This window comes from Phyllobates terribilis, unplaced genomic scaffold, assembly GCF_046119375.1.
Source record: "Phyllobates terribilis strain yellow unplaced genomic scaffold, ASM4611937v1 Scaffold_381__1_contigs__length_1843176, whole genome shotgun sequence".
Classification (NCBI taxonomy): Eukaryota; Metazoa; Chordata; class Amphibia; order Anura; family Dendrobatidae; genus Phyllobates; species Phyllobates terribilis.
The window spans coordinates 855,744-870,238 of NW_027363141.1; the positions used below are offsets into that span (position 1 = coordinate 855,744).

A 14,495-nucleotide genomic window follows, 5' to 3' on the forward strand; every position below is an offset into this window, starting at 1 on the left:
AAGGTGCTGTGTTTAAAGAGGTGGAGTTATGCAGATCTAAAACGCGTGGATTGCAGCAGCAGCAAGCCGAAAAGTGCAGGCATGTAAGGGATCTAGAGGTTGACAACATGTCTTCTTAACGGGAGTCCAGGAGCTCATCTCCACAAATGGACTTTTCAGGATCCTTGGGTGGCTCCGTAGTTTGAAACCAATTCTGGTTATCGCTTCTCGGCCTTTTGGCTAAGATCAAGTGTAGTATCTGTTCTTATCAGTTTAATATCTGATACGTCCCCTATCTGGGGACCATATATTAAATGGATTTTTAGAACAGGGAGATGGAAAAAGAGCTTGCTCTGTCCACTCCACGCATTGACCTGGTATTGCAGTATCTCCAGGACCGGTGCACCCCTTCTTTAATGCAGTTTCTAAAATCAGAAAGAATTGAATTCAATGTTTTTTGTTCATTTTGCTTGTTTGTCGGATTTTGGGATGGACTCTTTGGCTTTGCTTTTCTTCTCCTCATTGGATTTTTCATGTTCAAAGTTGCAGAAGCCAGATTACAAGCTCATTTTGGTTCAACTTCAGCAACTGTGCATTGCATTGCCATGTAATGTGATGCAATGCTATCTTTCTAGCTCTCCCTTTTTACTTCCTTTTGGATAAACAGACATATTAGGCAAGCATTTTGGAGCTTTCACCTAAATAACTACAGGTGGTGAGATAAGCTGCACAATATAATTGACCTTTCAGTATATTGTTGCACACACACCATCTATTTAGCAAATGCCCTTGTTATCAACAGCAGCCTTTTAAACTCACCTGAGCTAACAGGTATGTGCGCTGGTTACTCTGCTGCGCTTAAAATTTCTTTTTGGGTTTGCTACAATGCCTTTTCTGAAACGTTGTCTCCTTCTGCTGGAACACTGACTTCTTTCATTTAATGCCTGCAGACTATAAAAGAGAACCCAACCCAAAAAGTTTGGTTGATTAGTCTGTGGCATTCTGTTAAACTGTTGCTTATGGCGGTCTCTGTGAGCTTCTCAGCGACATTCAGCCAGCCAGGTATCCTGCCTGCAGTAGATGGAATGTGGCAATGGAACGCTGGCTGCGCGTGTCATAATAGGCTCTGAGCCTTTATATACCTGTGCACAGCAGCAGCCACCTTCAGTCTGCTGCTGGACAGCCAGCAGCAGCAGCAGCAGGAGAGGTATGTAATCAGGAGCCCTCCTGCTAAGGGTAGACAGCTGCTCGTTCCACCCCACCCCCCGCCTTAATTGGTTCTCCTCCCTTCCAACGGTGTTGAGGCGGGTGGGAACAGCAGGGGGTGAAGGTGCTGTGTTTAAAGAGGTGGAGTTATGCAGATCTAAAACGCGTGGATTGCAGCAGCAGCAAGCCGAAAAGTGCAGGCATGTAAGGGATCTAGAGGTTGACAACATGTCTTCTTAACGGGAGTCCAGGAGCTCATCTCCACAAATGGACTTTTCAGGATCCTTGGGTGGCTCCGTAGTTTGAAACCAATTCTGGTTATCGCTTCTCGGCCTTTTGGCTAAGATCAAGTGTAGTATCTGTTCTTATCAGTTTAATATCTGATACGTCCCCTATCTGGGGACCATATATTAAATGGATTTTTAGAACAGGGAGATGGAAAAAGAGCTTGCTCTGTCCACTCCACGCATTGACCTGGTATTGCAGTATCTCCAGGACCGGTGCACCCCTTCTTTAATGCAGTTTCTAAAATCAGAAAGAATTGAATTCAATGTTTTTTGTTCATTTTGCTTGTTTGTCGGATTTTGGGATGGACTCTTTGGCTTTGCTTTTCTTCTCCTCATTGGATTTTTCATGTTCAAAGTTGCAGAAGCCAGATTACAAGCTCATTTTGGTTCAACTTCAGCAACTGTGCATTGCATTGCCATGTAATGTGATGCAATGCTATCTTTCTAGCTCTCCCTTTTTACTTCCTTTTGGATAAACAGACATATTAGGCAAGCATTTTGGAGCTTTCACCTAAATAACTACAGGTGGTGAGATAAGCTGCACAATATAATTGACCTTTCAGTATATTGTTGCACACACACCATCTATTTAGCAAATGCCCTTGTTATCAACAGCAGCCTTTTAAACTCACCTGAGCTAACAGGTATGTGCGCTGGTTACTCTGCTGCGCTTAAAATTTCTTTTTTGGTTTGCTACAATGCCTTTTCTGAAACGTTGTCTCCTTCTGCTGGAACACTGACTTTTTTCATTTAATGCCTGCAGACTATAAAAGAGAACCCAACCCAAAAAGTTTGGTTGATTAGTCTGTGGCATTCTGTTAAACTGTTGCTTATGGCGGTCTCTGTGAGCTTCTCAGCGACATTCAGCCAGCCAGGTATCCTGCCTGCAGTAGATGGAATGTGGCAATGGAACGCTGGCTGCGCGTGTCATAATAGGCTCTGAGCCTTTATATACCTGTGCACAGCAGCAGCCACCTTCAGTCTGCTGCTGGACAGCCAGCAGCAGCAGCAGCAGGAGAGGTATGTAATCAGGAGCCCTCCTGCTAAGGGTAGACAGCTGCTCGTTCCACCCCACCCCCCGCCTTAATTGGTTCTCCTCCCTTCCAACGGTGTTGAGGCGGGTGGGAACAGCAGGGGGTGAAGGTGCTGTGTTTAAAGAGGTGGAGTTATGCAGATCTAAAACGCGTGGATTGCAGCAGCAGCAAGCCGAAAAGTGCAGGCATGTAAGGGATCTAGAGGTTGACAACATGTCTTCTTAACGGGAGTCCAGGAGCTCATCTCCACAAATGGACTTTTCAGGATCCTTGGGTGGCTCCGTAGTTTGAAACCAATTCTGGTTATCGCTTCTCGGCCTTTTGGCTAAGATCAAGTGTAGTATCTTTCGAAAAGGCGGTTTTGGATGTTGGCCGCCCTAGTAGATTGATACATTATGCACACTGGGGTTTAGGCGCTTGTTAGTACGCCAGGTGGCTAATATAGTCATCTGGTGGAAAGCATGGCCCCCAGGATCGACGCCATTGGGCCGGGGAAGATCGAAAGCCCGAAGTGTGAAGTGCCCCAGGAGTGGTGACCCTGGGGTGCCTTAACTCACTGGGATTGGGAACCCCACTTGAGTTTATGGCACATTTGCACTAGCACTTCAATATTTCTTTCTTCACACACACCCTTATTCCGGGCCTTCTGGCCTTAGGATGGGGAATTTTTCAATTCCCGGTCGAAGGTCCGGGCAGTATTATACTGTGAAACCTTCACTATTTATTTAATTTTTTTGTCACTGTGTGTCCACTTTTTCACGTGTGTCCACGTCCTTACTAGGATTTTGTCGGGATGCGGTTCCCTTACGGGTTCCTCTCTTGGCAGGTCTAGGGGGGGAGTGTGTGGCCATCAGGTTCCGCTCCCCCCTGAACCCCCCTGGCTCTCCTTTTTCGGGAGGAGAGCGTTGTTGGCTCCCCTCTTTCGGGAGGGGAGCACAGTCTTTGGCTACCAGTGCCTTGCTCGGGTGAGAACTCGGGCAGGTGCTGGGGGTAAGATTGGGTCGCCTCTGGCTCCGGCTGGAGGTGGCTATTTGTCCCTGTTCCTCGCTGTGGCCTTCTGGCTCGGAGGGACGGGGAATGGTTTGGGGGACCCTTCTCCTTTTGGAGAGGGTTTCAAGAAGACCAGCATCCTAGTGCACTTTTTTTGTGGCACTTGTCACTTTTTTAAGCGCACTCGGGTTTTGTACACGAATTCGGGCTTTCGAAAGAAAAAAAAATCTGTTCTTATCAGTTTAATATCTGATACGTCCCCTATCTGGGGACCATATATTAAATGGATTTTTAGAACAGGGAGATGGAAAAAGAGCTTGCTCTGTCCACTCCACGCATTGACCTGGTATTGCAGTATCTCCAGGACCGGTGCACCCCTTCTTTAATGCAGTTTCTAAAATCAGAAAGAATTGAATTCAATGTTTTTTGTTCATTTTGCTTGTTTGTCGGATTTTGGGATGGACTCTTTGGCTTTGCTTTTCTTCTCCTCATTGGATTTTTCATGTTCAAAGTTGCAGAAGCCAGATTACAAGCTCATTTTGGTTCAACTTCAGCAACTGTGCATTGCATTGCCATGTAATGTGATGCAATGCTATCTTTCTAGCTCTCCCTTTTTACTTCCTTTTGGATAAACAGACATATTAGGCAAGCATTTTGGAGCTTTCACCTAAATAACTACAGGTGGTGAGATAAGCTGCACAATATAATTGACCTTTCAGTATATTGTTGCACACACACCATCTATTTAGCAAATGCCCTTGTTATCAACAGCAGCCTTTTAAACTCACCTGAGCTAACAGGTATGTGCGCTGGTTACTCTGCTGCGCTTAAAATTTCTTTTTTGGTTTGCTACAATGCCTTTTCTGAAACGTTGTCTCCTTCTGCTGGAACACTGACTTCTTTCATTTAATGCCTGCAGACTATAAAAGAGAACCCAACCCAAAAAGTTTGGTTGATTAGTCTGTGGCATTCTGTTAAACTGTTGCTTATGGCGGTCTCTGTGAGCTTCTCAGCGACATTCAGCCAGCCAGGTATCCTGCCTGCAGTAGATGGAATGTGGCAATGGAACGCTGGCTGCGCGTGTCATAATAGGCTCTGAGCCTTTATATACCTGTGCACAGCAGCAGCCACCTTCAGTCTGCTGCTGGACAGCCAGCAGCAGCAGCAGCAGGAGAGGTATGTAATCAGGAGCCCTCCTGCTAAGGGTAGACAGCTGCTCGTTCCACCCCACCCCCCGCCTTAATTGGTTCTCCTCCCTTCCAACGGTGTTGAGGCGGGTGGGAACAGCAGGAGGTGAAGGTGCTGTGTTTAAAGAGGTGGAGTTATGCAGATCTAAAACGCGTGGATTGCAGCAGCAGCAAGCCGAAAAGTGCAGGCATGTAAGGGATCTAGAGGTTGACAACATGTCTTCTTAACGGGAGTCCAGGAGCTCATCTCCACAAATGGACTTTTCAGGATCCTTGGGTGGCTCCGTAGTTTGAAACCAATTCTGGTTATCGCTTCTCGGCCTTTTGGCTAAGATCAAGTGTAGTATCTGTTCTTATCAGTTTAATATCTGATACGTCCCCTATCTGGGGACCATATATTAAATGGATTTTTAGAACAGGGAGATGGAAAAAGAGCTTGCTCTGTCCACTCCACGCATTGACCTGGTATTGCAGTATCTCCAGGACCGGTGCACCCCTTCTTTAATGCAGTTTCTAAAATCAGAAAGAATTGAATTCAATGTTTTTTGTTCATTTTGCTTGTTTGTCGGATTTTGGGATGGACTCTTTGGCTTTGCTTTTCTTCTCCTCATTGGATTTTTCATGTTCAAAGTTGCAGAAGCCAGATTACAAGCTCATTTTGGTTCAACTTCAGCAACTGTGCATTGCATTGCCATGTAATGTGCTGCAATGCTATCTTTCTAGCTCTCCCTTTTTACTTCCTTTTGGATAAACAGACATATTAGGCAAGCATTTTGGAGCTTTCACCTAAATAACTACAGGTGGTGAGATAAGCTGCACAATATAATTGACCTTTCAGTATATTGTTGCACACACACCATCTATTTAGCAAATGCCCTTGTTATCAACAGCAGCCTTTTAAACTCACCTGAGCTAACAGGTATGTGCGCTGGTTACTCTGCTGCGCTTAAAATTTCTTTTTTGGTTTGCTACAATGCCTTTTCTGAAACGTTGTCTCCTTCTGCTGGAACACTGACTTCTTTCATTTAATGCCTGCAGACTATAAAAGAGAACCCAACCCAAAAAGTTTGGTTGATTAGTCTGTGGCATTCTGTTAAACTGTTGCTTATGGCGGTCTCTGTGAGCTTCTCAGCGACATTCAGCCAGCCAGGTATCCTGCCTGCAGTAGATGGAATGTGGCAATGGAACGCTGGCTGCGCGTGTCATAATAGGCTCTGAGCCTTTATATACCTGTGCACAGCAGCAGCCACCTTCAGTCTGCTGCTGGACAGCCAGCAGCAGCAGCAGCAGGAGAGGTATGTAATCAGGAGCCCTCCTGCTAAGGGTAGACAGCTGCTCGTTCCACCCCACCCCCCGCCTTAATTGGTTCTCCTCCCTTCCAACGGTGTTGAGGCGGGTGGGAACAGCAGGGGGTGAAGGTGCTGTGTTTAAAGAGGTGGAGTTATGCAGATCTAAAACGCGTGGATTGCAGCAGCAGCAAGCCGAAAAGTGCAGGCATGTAAGGGATCTAGAGGTTGACAACATGTCTTCTTAACGGGAGTCCAGGAGCTCATCTCCACAAATGGACTTTTCAGGATCCTTGGGTGGCTCCGTAGTTTGAAACCAATTCTGGTTATCGCTTCTCGGCCTTTTGGCTAAGATCAAGTGTAGTATCTGTTCTTATCAGTTTAATATCTGATACGTCCCCTATCTGGGGACCATATATTAAATGGATTTTTAGAACAGGGAGATGGAAAAAGAGCTTGCTCTGTCCACTCCACGCATTGACCTGGTATTGCAGTATCTCCAGGACCGGTGCACCCCTTCTTTAATGCAGTTTCTAAAATCAGAAAGAATTGAATTCAATGTTTTTTGTTCATTTTGCTTGTTTGTCGGATTTTGGGATGGACTCTTTGGCTTTGCTTTTCTTCTCCTCATTGGATTTTTCATGTTCAAAGTTGCAGAAGCCAGATTACAAGCTCATTTTGGTTCAACTTCAGCAACTGTGCATTGCATTGCCATGTAATGTGATGCAATGCTATCTTTCTAGCTCTCCCTTTTTACTTCCTTTTGGATAAACAGACATATTAGGCAAGCATTTTGGAGCTTTCACCTAAATAACTACAGGTGGTGAGATAAGCTGCACAATATAATTGACCTTTCAGTATATTGTTGCACACACACCATCTATTTAGCAAATGCCCTTGTTATCAACAGCAGCCTTTTAAACTCACCTGAGCTAACAGGTATGTGCGCTGGTTACTCTGCTGCGCTTAAAATTTCTTTTTTGGTTTGCTACAATGCCTTTTCTGAAACGTTGTCTCCTTCTGCTGGAACACTGACTTCTTTCATTTAATGCCTGCAGACTATAAAAGAGAACCCAACCCAAAAAGTTTGGTTGATTAGTCTGTGGCATTCTGTTAAACTGTTGCTTATGGCGGTCTCTGTGAGCTTCTCAGCGACATTCAGCCAGCCAGGTATCCTGCCTGCAGTAGATGGAATGTGGCAATGGAACGCTGGCTGCGCGTGTCATAATAGGCTCTGAGCCTTTATATACCTGTGCACAGCAGCAGCCACCTTCAGTCTGCTGCTGGACAGCCAGCAGCAGCAGCAGCAGGAGAGGTATGTAATCAGGAGCCCTCCTGCTAAGGGTAGACAGCTGCTCGTTCCACCCCACCCCCCGCCTTAATTGGTTCTCCTCCCTTCCAACGGTGTTGAGGCGGGTGGGAACAGCAGGGGGTGAAGGTGCTGTGTTTAAAGAGGTGGAGTTATGCAGATCTAAAACGCGTGGATTGCAGCAGCAGCAAGCCGAAAAGTGCAGGCATGTAAGGGATCTAGAGGTTGACAACATGTCTTCTTAACGGGAGTCCAGGAGCTCATCTCCACAAATGGACTTTTCAGGATCCTTGGGTGGCTCCGTAGTTTGAAACCAATTCTGGTTATCGCTTCTCGGCCTTTTGGCTAAGATCAAGTGTAGTATCTGTTCTTATCAGTTTAATATCTGATACGTCCCCTATCTGGGGACCATATATTAAATGGATTTTTAGAACAGGGAGATGGAAAAAGAGCTTGCTCTGTCCACTCCACGCATTGACCTGGTATTGCAGTATCTCCAGGACCGGTGCACCCCTTCTTTAATGCAGTTTCTAAAATCAGAAAGAATTGAATTCAATGTTTTTTGTTCATTTTGCTTGTTTGTCGGATTTTGGGATGGACTCTTTGGCTTTGCTTTTCTTCTCCTCATTGGATTTTTCATGTTCAAAGTTGCAGAAGCCAGATTACAAGCTCATTTTGGTTCAACTTCAGCAACTGTGCATTGCATTGCCATGTAATGTGATGCAATGCTATCTTTCTAGCTCTCCCTTTTTACTTCCTTTTGGATAAACAGACATATTAGGCAAGCATTTTGGAGCTTTCACCTAAATAACTACAGGTGGTGAGATAAGCTGCACAATATAATTGACCTTTCAGTATATTGTTGCACACACACCATCTATTTAGCAAATGCCCTTGTTATCAACAGCAGCCTTTTAAACTCACCTGAGCTAACAGGTATGTGCGCTGGTTACTCTGCTGCGCTTAAAATTTCTTTTTTGGTTTGCTACAATGCCTTTTCTGAAACGTTGTCTCCTTCTGCTGGAACACTGACTTCTTTCATTTAATGCCTGCAGACTATAAAAGAGAACCCAACCCAAAAAGTTTGGTTGATTAGTCTGTGGCATTCTGTTAAACTGTTGCTTATGGCGGTCTCTGTGAGCTTCTCAGCGACATTCAGCCAGCCAGGTATCCTGCCTGCAGTAGATGGAATGTGGCAATGGAACGCTGGCTGCGCGTGTCATAATAGGCTCTGAGCCTTTATATACCTGTGCACAGCAGCAGCCACCTTCAGTCTGCTGCTGGACAGCCAGCAGCAGCAGCAGCAGGAGAGGTATGTAATCAGGAGCCCTCCTGCTAAGGGTAGACAGCTGCTCGTTCCACCCCACCCCCCGCCTTAATTGGTTCTCCTCCCTTCCAACGGTGTTGAGGCGGGTGGGAACAGCAGGGGGTGAAGGTGCTGTGTTTAAAGAGGTGGAGTTATGCAGATCTAAAACGCGTGGATTGCAGCAGCAGCAAGCCGAAAAGTGCAGGCATGTAAGGGATCTAGAGGTTGACAACATGTCTTCTTAACGGGAGTCCAGGAGCTCATCTCCACAAATGGACTTTTCAGGATCCTTGGGTGGCTCCGTAGTTTGAAACCAATTCTGGTTATCGCTTCTCGGCCTTTTGGCTAAGATCAAGTGTAGTATCTGTTCTTATCAGTTTAATATCTGATACGTCCCCTATCTGGGGACCATATATTAAATGGATTTTTAGAACAGGGAGATGGAAAAAGAGCTTGCTCTGTCCACTCCACGCATTGACCTGGTATTGCAGTATCTCCAGGACCGGTGCACCCCTTCTTTAATGCAGTTTCTAAAATCAGAAAGAATTGAATTCAATGTTTTTTGTTCATTTTGCTTGTTTGTCGGATTTTGGGATGGACTCTTTGGCTTTGCTTTTCTTCTCCTCATTGGATTTTTCATGTTCAAAGTTGCAGAAGCCAGATTACAAGCTCATTTTGGTTCAACTTCAGCAACTGTGCATTGCATTGCCATGTAATGTGATGCAATGCTATCTTTCTAGCTCTCCCTTTTTACTTCCTTTTGGATAAACAGACATATTAGGCAAGCATTTTGGAGCTTTCACCTAAATAACTACAGGTGGTGAGATAAGCTGCACAATATAATTGACCTTTCAGTATATTGTTGCACACACACCATCTATTTAGCAAATGCCCTTGTTATCAACAGCAGCCTTTTAAACTCACCTGAGCTAACAGGTATGTGCGCTGGTTACTCTGCTGCGCTTAAAATTTCTTTTTTGGTTTGCTACAATGCCTTTTCTGAAACGTTGTCTCCTTCTGCTGGAACACTGACTTCTTTCATTTAATGCCTGCAGACTATAAAAGAGAACCCAACCCAAAAAGTTTGGTTGATTAGTCTGTGGCATTCTGTTAAACTGTTGCTTATGGCGGTCTCTGTGAGCTTCTCAGCGACATTCAGCCAGCCAGGTATCCTGCCTGCAGTAGATGGAATGTGGCAATGGAACGCTGGCTGCGCGTGTCATAATAGGCTCTGAGCCTTTATATACCTGTGCACAGCAGCAGCCACCTTCAGTCTGCTGCTGGACAGCCAGCAGCAGCAGCAGCAGGAGAGGTATGTAATCAGGAGCCCTCCTGCTAAGGGTAGACAGCTGCTCGTTCCACCCCACCCCCCGCCTTAATTGGTTCTCCTCCCTTCCAACGGTGTTGAGGCGGGTGGGAACAGCAGGGGGTGAAGGTGCTGTGTTTAAAGAGGTGGAGTTATGCAGATCTAAAACGCGTGGATTGCAGCAGCAGCAAGCCGAAAAGTGCAGGCATGTAAGGGATCTAGAGGTTGACAACATGTCTTCTTAACGGGAGTCCAGGAGCTCATCTCCACAAATGGACTTTTCAGGATCCTTGGGTGGCTCCGTAGTTTGAAACCAATTCTGGTTATCGCTTCTCGGCCTTTTGGCTAAGATCAAGTGTAGTATCTGTTCTTATCAGTTTAATATCTGATACGTCCCCTATCTGGGGACCATATATTAAATGGATTTTTAGAACAGGGAGATGGAAAAAGAGCTTGCTCTGTCCACTCCACGCATTGACCTGGTATTGCAGTATCTCCAGGACCGGTGCACCCCTTCTTTAATGCAGTTTCTAAAATCAGAAAGAATTGAATTCAATGTTTTTTGTTCATTTTGCTTGTTTGTCGGATTTTGGGATGGACTCTTTGGCTTTGCTTTTCTTCTCCTCATTGGATTTTTCATGTTCAAAGTTGCAGAAGCCAGATTACAAGCTCATTTTGGTTCAACTTCAGCAACTGTGCATTGCATTGCCATGTAATGTGATGCAATGCTATCTTTCTAGCTCTCCCTTTTTACTTCCTTTTGGATAAACAGACATATTAGGCAAGCATTTTGGAGCTTTCACCTAAATAACTACAGGTGGTGAGATAAGCTGCACAATATAATTGACCTTTCAGTATATTGTTGCACACACACCATCTATTTAGCAAATGCCCTTGTTATCAACAGCAGCCTTTTAAACTCACCTGAGCTAACAGGTATGTGCGCTGGTTACTCTGCTGCGCTTAAAATTTCTTTTTTGGTTTGCTACAATGCCTTTTCTGAAACGTTGTCTCCTTCTGCTGGAACACTGACTTCTTTCATTTAATGCCTGCAGACTATAAAAGAGAACCCAACCCAAAAAGTTTGGTTGATTAGTCTGTGGCATTCTGTTAAACTGTTGCTTATGGCGGTCTCTGTGAGCTTCTCAGCGACATTCAGCCAGCCAGGTATCCTGCCTGCAGTAGATGGAATGTGGCAATGGAACGCTGGCTGCGCGTGTCATAATAGGCTCTGAGCCTTTATATACCTGTGCACAGCAGCAGCCACCTTCAGTCTGCTGCTGGACAGCCAGCAGCAGCAGCAGCAGGAGAGGTATGTAATCAGGAGCCCTCCTGCTAAGGGTAGACAGCTGCTCGTTCCACCCCACCCCCCCGCCTTAATTGGTTCTCCTCCCTTCCAACGGTGTTGAGGCGGGTGGGAACAGCAGGGGGTGAAGGTGCTGTGTTTAAAGAGGTGGAGTTATGCAGATCTAAAACGCGTGGATTGCAGCAGCAGCAAGCCGAAAAGTGCAGGCATGTAAGGGATCTAGAGGTTGACAACATGTCTTCTTAACGGGAGTCCAGGAGCTCATCTCCACAAATGGACTTTTCAGGATCCTTGGGTGGCTCCGTAGTTTGAAACCAATTCTGGTTATCGCTTCTCGGCCTTTTGGCTAAGATCAAGTGTAGTATCTGTTCTTATCAGTTTAATATCTGATACGTCCCCTATCTGGGGACCATATATTAAATGGATTTTTAGAACAGGGAGATGGAAAAAGAGCTTGCTCTGTCCACTCCACGCATTGACCTGGTATTGCAGTATCTCCAGGACCGGTGCACCCCTTCTTTAATGCAGTTTCTAAAATCAGAAAGAATTGAATTCAATGTTTTTTGTTCATTTTGCTTGTTTGTCGGATTTTGGGATGGACTCTTTGGCTTTGCTTTTCTTCTCCTCATTGGATTTTTCATGTTCAAAGTTGCAGAAGCCAGATTACAAGCTCATTTTGGTTCAACTTCAGCAACTGTGCATTGCATTGCCATGTAATGTGATGCAATGCTATCTTTCTAGCTCTCCCTTTTTACTTCCTTTTGGATAAACAGACATATTAGGCAAGCATTTTGGAGCTTTCACCTAAATAACTACAGGTGGTGAGATAAGCTGCACAATATAATTGACCTTTCAGTATATTGTTGCACACACACCATCTATTTAGCAAATGCCCTTGTTATCAACAGCAGCCTTTTAAACTCACCTGAGCTAACAGGTATGTGCGCTGGTTACTCTGCTGCGCTTAAAATTTCTTTTTTGGTTTGCTACAATGCCTTTTCTGAAACGTTGTCTCCTTCTGCTGGAACACTGACTTCTTTCATTTAATGCCTGCAGACTATAAAAGAGAACCCAACCCAAAAAGTTTGGTTGATTAGTCTGTGGCATTCTGTTAAACTGTTGCTTATGGCGGTCTCTGTGAGCTTCTCAGCGACATTCAGCCAGCCAGGTATCCTGCCTGCAGTAGATGGAATGTGGCAATGGAACGCTGGCTGCGCGTGTCATAATAGGCTCTGAGCCTTTATATACCTGTGCACAGCAGCAGCCACCTTCAGTCTGCTGCTGGACAGCCAGCAGCAGCAGCAGCAGGAGAGGTATGTAATCAGGAGCCCTCCTGCTAAGGGTAGACAGCTGCTCGTTCCACCCCACCCCCCGCCTTAATTGGTTCTCCTCCCTTCCAACGGTGTTGAGGCGGGTGGGAACAGCAGGGGGTGAAGGTGCTGTGTTTAAAGAGGTGGAGTTATGCAGATCTAAAACGCGTGGATTGCAGCAGCAGCAAGCCGAAAAGTGCAGGCATGTAAGGGATCTAGAGGTTGACAACATGTCTTCTTAACGGGAGTCCAGGAGCTCATCTCCACAAATGGACTTTTCAGGATCCTTGGGTGGCTCCGTAGTTTGAAACCAATTCTGGTTATCGCTTCTCGGCCTTTTGGCTAAGATCAAGTGTAGTATCTGTTCTTATCAGTTTAATATCTGATACGTCCCCTATCTGGGGACCATATATTAAATGGATTTTTAGAACAGGGAGATGGAAAAAGAGCTTGCTCTGTCCACTCCACGCATTGACCTGGTATTGCAGTATCTCCAGGACCGGTGCACCCCTTCTTTAATGCAGTTTCTAAAATCAGAAAGAATTGAATTCAATGTTTTTTGTTCATTTTGCTTGTTTGTCGGATTTTGGGATGGACTCTTTGGCTTTGCTTTTCTTCTCCTCATTGGATTTTTCATGTTCAAAGTTGCAGAAGCCAGATTACAAGCTCATTTTGGTTCAACTTCAGCAACTGTGCATTGCATTGCCATGTAATGTGATGCAATGCTATCTTTCTAGCTCTCCCTTTTTACTTCCTTTTGGATAAACAGACATATTAGGCAAGCATTTTGGAGCTTTCACCTAAATAACTACAGGTGGTGAGATAAGCTGCACAATATAATTGACCTTTCAGTATATTGTTGCACACACACCATCTATTTAGCAAATGCCCTTGTTATCAACAGCAGCCTTTTAAACTCACCTGAGCTAACAGGTATGTGCGCTGGTTACTCTGCTGCGCTTAAAATTTCTTTTTTGGTTTGCTACAATGCCTTTTCTGAAACGTTGTCTCCTTCTGCTGGAACACTGACTTCTTTCATTTAATGCCTGCAGACTATAAAAGAGAACCCAACCCAAAAAGTTTGGTTGATTAGTCTGTGGCATTCTGTTAAACTGTTGCTTATGGCGGTCTCTGTGAGCTTCTCAGCGACATTCAGCCAGCCAGGTATCCTGCCTGCAGTAGATGGAATGTGGCAATGGAACGCTGGCTGCGCGTGTCATAATAGGCTCTGAGCCTTTATATACCTGTGCACAGCAGCAGCCACCTTCAGTCTGCTGCTGGACAGCCAGCAGCAGCAGCAGCAGGAGAGGTATGTAATCAGGAGCCCTCCTGCTAAGGGTAGACAGCTGCTCGTTCCACCCCACCCCCCGCCTTAATTGGTTCTCCTCCCTTCCAACGGTGTTGAGGCGGGTGGGAACAGCAGGGGGTGAAGGTGCTGTGTTTAAAGAGGTGGAGTTATGCAGATCTAAAACGCGTGGATTGCAGCAGCAGCAAGCCGAAAAGTGCAGGCATGTAAGGGATCTAGAGGTTGACAACATGTCTTCTTAACGGGAGTCCAGGAGCTCATCTCCACAAATGGACTTTTCAGGATCCTTGGGTGGCTCCGTAGTTTGAAACCAATTCTGGTTATCGCTTCTCGGCCTTTTGGCTAAGATCAAGTGTAGTATCTGTTCTTATCAGTTTAATATCTGATATGTCCCCTATCTGGGGACCATATATTAAATGGATTTTTAGAACAGGGAGATGGAAAAAGAGCTTGCTCTGTCCACTCCACGCATTGACCTGGTATTGCAGTATCTCCAGGACCGGTGCACCCCTTCTTTAATGCAGTTTCTAAAATCAGAAAGAATTGAATTCAATGTTTTTTGTTCATTTTGCTTGTTTGTCGGATTTTGGGATGGACTCTTTGGCTTTGCTTTTCTTCTCCTCATTGGATTTTTCATGTTCAAAGTTGCAGAAGCCAGATTACAAGCTCATTTTGGTTCAACT

At 45.3% G+C, this 14,495-nt stretch overlaps 11 non-coding genes and 1 pseudogene across 11 annotated transcripts; all 12 read left to right on the forward strand.

Annotated features, from left to right (window-relative positions):
* Nucleotides 1–199: 199 nt before the first annotated feature.
* LOC141223970 (U2 spliceosomal RNA) lies at nucleotides 200–390 on the forward strand. Its single transcript, XR_012291489.1, has one exon. It is a non-coding gene; the product is annotated as a U2 spliceosomal RNA (small nuclear RNA).
* Nucleotides 391–1,505: 1,115 nt separating this feature from the next.
* On the forward strand, nucleotides 1,506–1,696 carry LOC141223971 (U2 spliceosomal RNA). Its single transcript, XR_012291490.1, has one exon. It is a non-coding gene; the product is annotated as a U2 spliceosomal RNA (small nuclear RNA).
* A 1,115-nt stretch (nucleotides 1,697–2,811) lies between these two features.
* On the forward strand, nucleotides 2,812–2,903 carry LOC141224268 (U2 spliceosomal RNA; annotated as a pseudogene).
* A 790-nt stretch (nucleotides 2,904–3,693) lies between these two features.
* Nucleotides 3,694–3,876, forward strand: LOC141224198 (U2 spliceosomal RNA). Its single transcript, XR_012291703.1, has one exon. It is a non-coding gene; the product is annotated as a U2 spliceosomal RNA (small nuclear RNA).
* A 1,115-nt stretch (nucleotides 3,877–4,991) lies between these two features.
* On the forward strand, nucleotides 4,992–5,182 carry LOC141223972 (U2 spliceosomal RNA). The gene has a single exon (XR_012291491.1). It is a non-coding gene; the product is annotated as a U2 spliceosomal RNA (small nuclear RNA).
* Nucleotides 5,183–6,297: 1,115 nt separating this feature from the next.
* LOC141223973 (U2 spliceosomal RNA) lies at nucleotides 6,298–6,488 on the forward strand. Its single transcript, XR_012291492.1, has one exon. It is a non-coding gene; the product is annotated as a U2 spliceosomal RNA (small nuclear RNA).
* A 1,115-nt stretch (nucleotides 6,489–7,603) lies between these two features.
* LOC141223974 (U2 spliceosomal RNA) lies at nucleotides 7,604–7,794 on the forward strand. The gene has a single exon (XR_012291493.1). It is a non-coding gene; the product is annotated as a U2 spliceosomal RNA (small nuclear RNA).
* A 1,115-nt stretch (nucleotides 7,795–8,909) lies between these two features.
* On the forward strand, nucleotides 8,910–9,100 carry LOC141223975 (U2 spliceosomal RNA). Its single transcript, XR_012291494.1, has one exon. It is a non-coding gene; the product is annotated as a U2 spliceosomal RNA (small nuclear RNA).
* Nucleotides 9,101–10,215: 1,115 nt separating this feature from the next.
* On the forward strand, nucleotides 10,216–10,406 carry LOC141223976 (U2 spliceosomal RNA). Its single transcript, XR_012291495.1, has one exon. It is a non-coding gene; the product is annotated as a U2 spliceosomal RNA (small nuclear RNA).
* Nucleotides 10,407–11,522: 1,116 nt separating this feature from the next.
* On the forward strand, nucleotides 11,523–11,713 carry LOC141223977 (U2 spliceosomal RNA). Its single transcript, XR_012291496.1, has one exon. It is a non-coding gene; the product is annotated as a U2 spliceosomal RNA (small nuclear RNA).
* A 1,115-nt stretch (nucleotides 11,714–12,828) lies between these two features.
* LOC141223978 (U2 spliceosomal RNA) lies at nucleotides 12,829–13,019 on the forward strand. The gene has a single exon (XR_012291497.1). It is a non-coding gene; the product is annotated as a U2 spliceosomal RNA (small nuclear RNA).
* Nucleotides 13,020–14,134: 1,115 nt separating this feature from the next.
* On the forward strand, nucleotides 14,135–14,325 carry LOC141224076 (U2 spliceosomal RNA). The gene has a single exon (XR_012291593.1). It is a non-coding gene; the product is annotated as a U2 spliceosomal RNA (small nuclear RNA).
* Nucleotides 14,326–14,495: the final 170 nt, after the last annotated feature.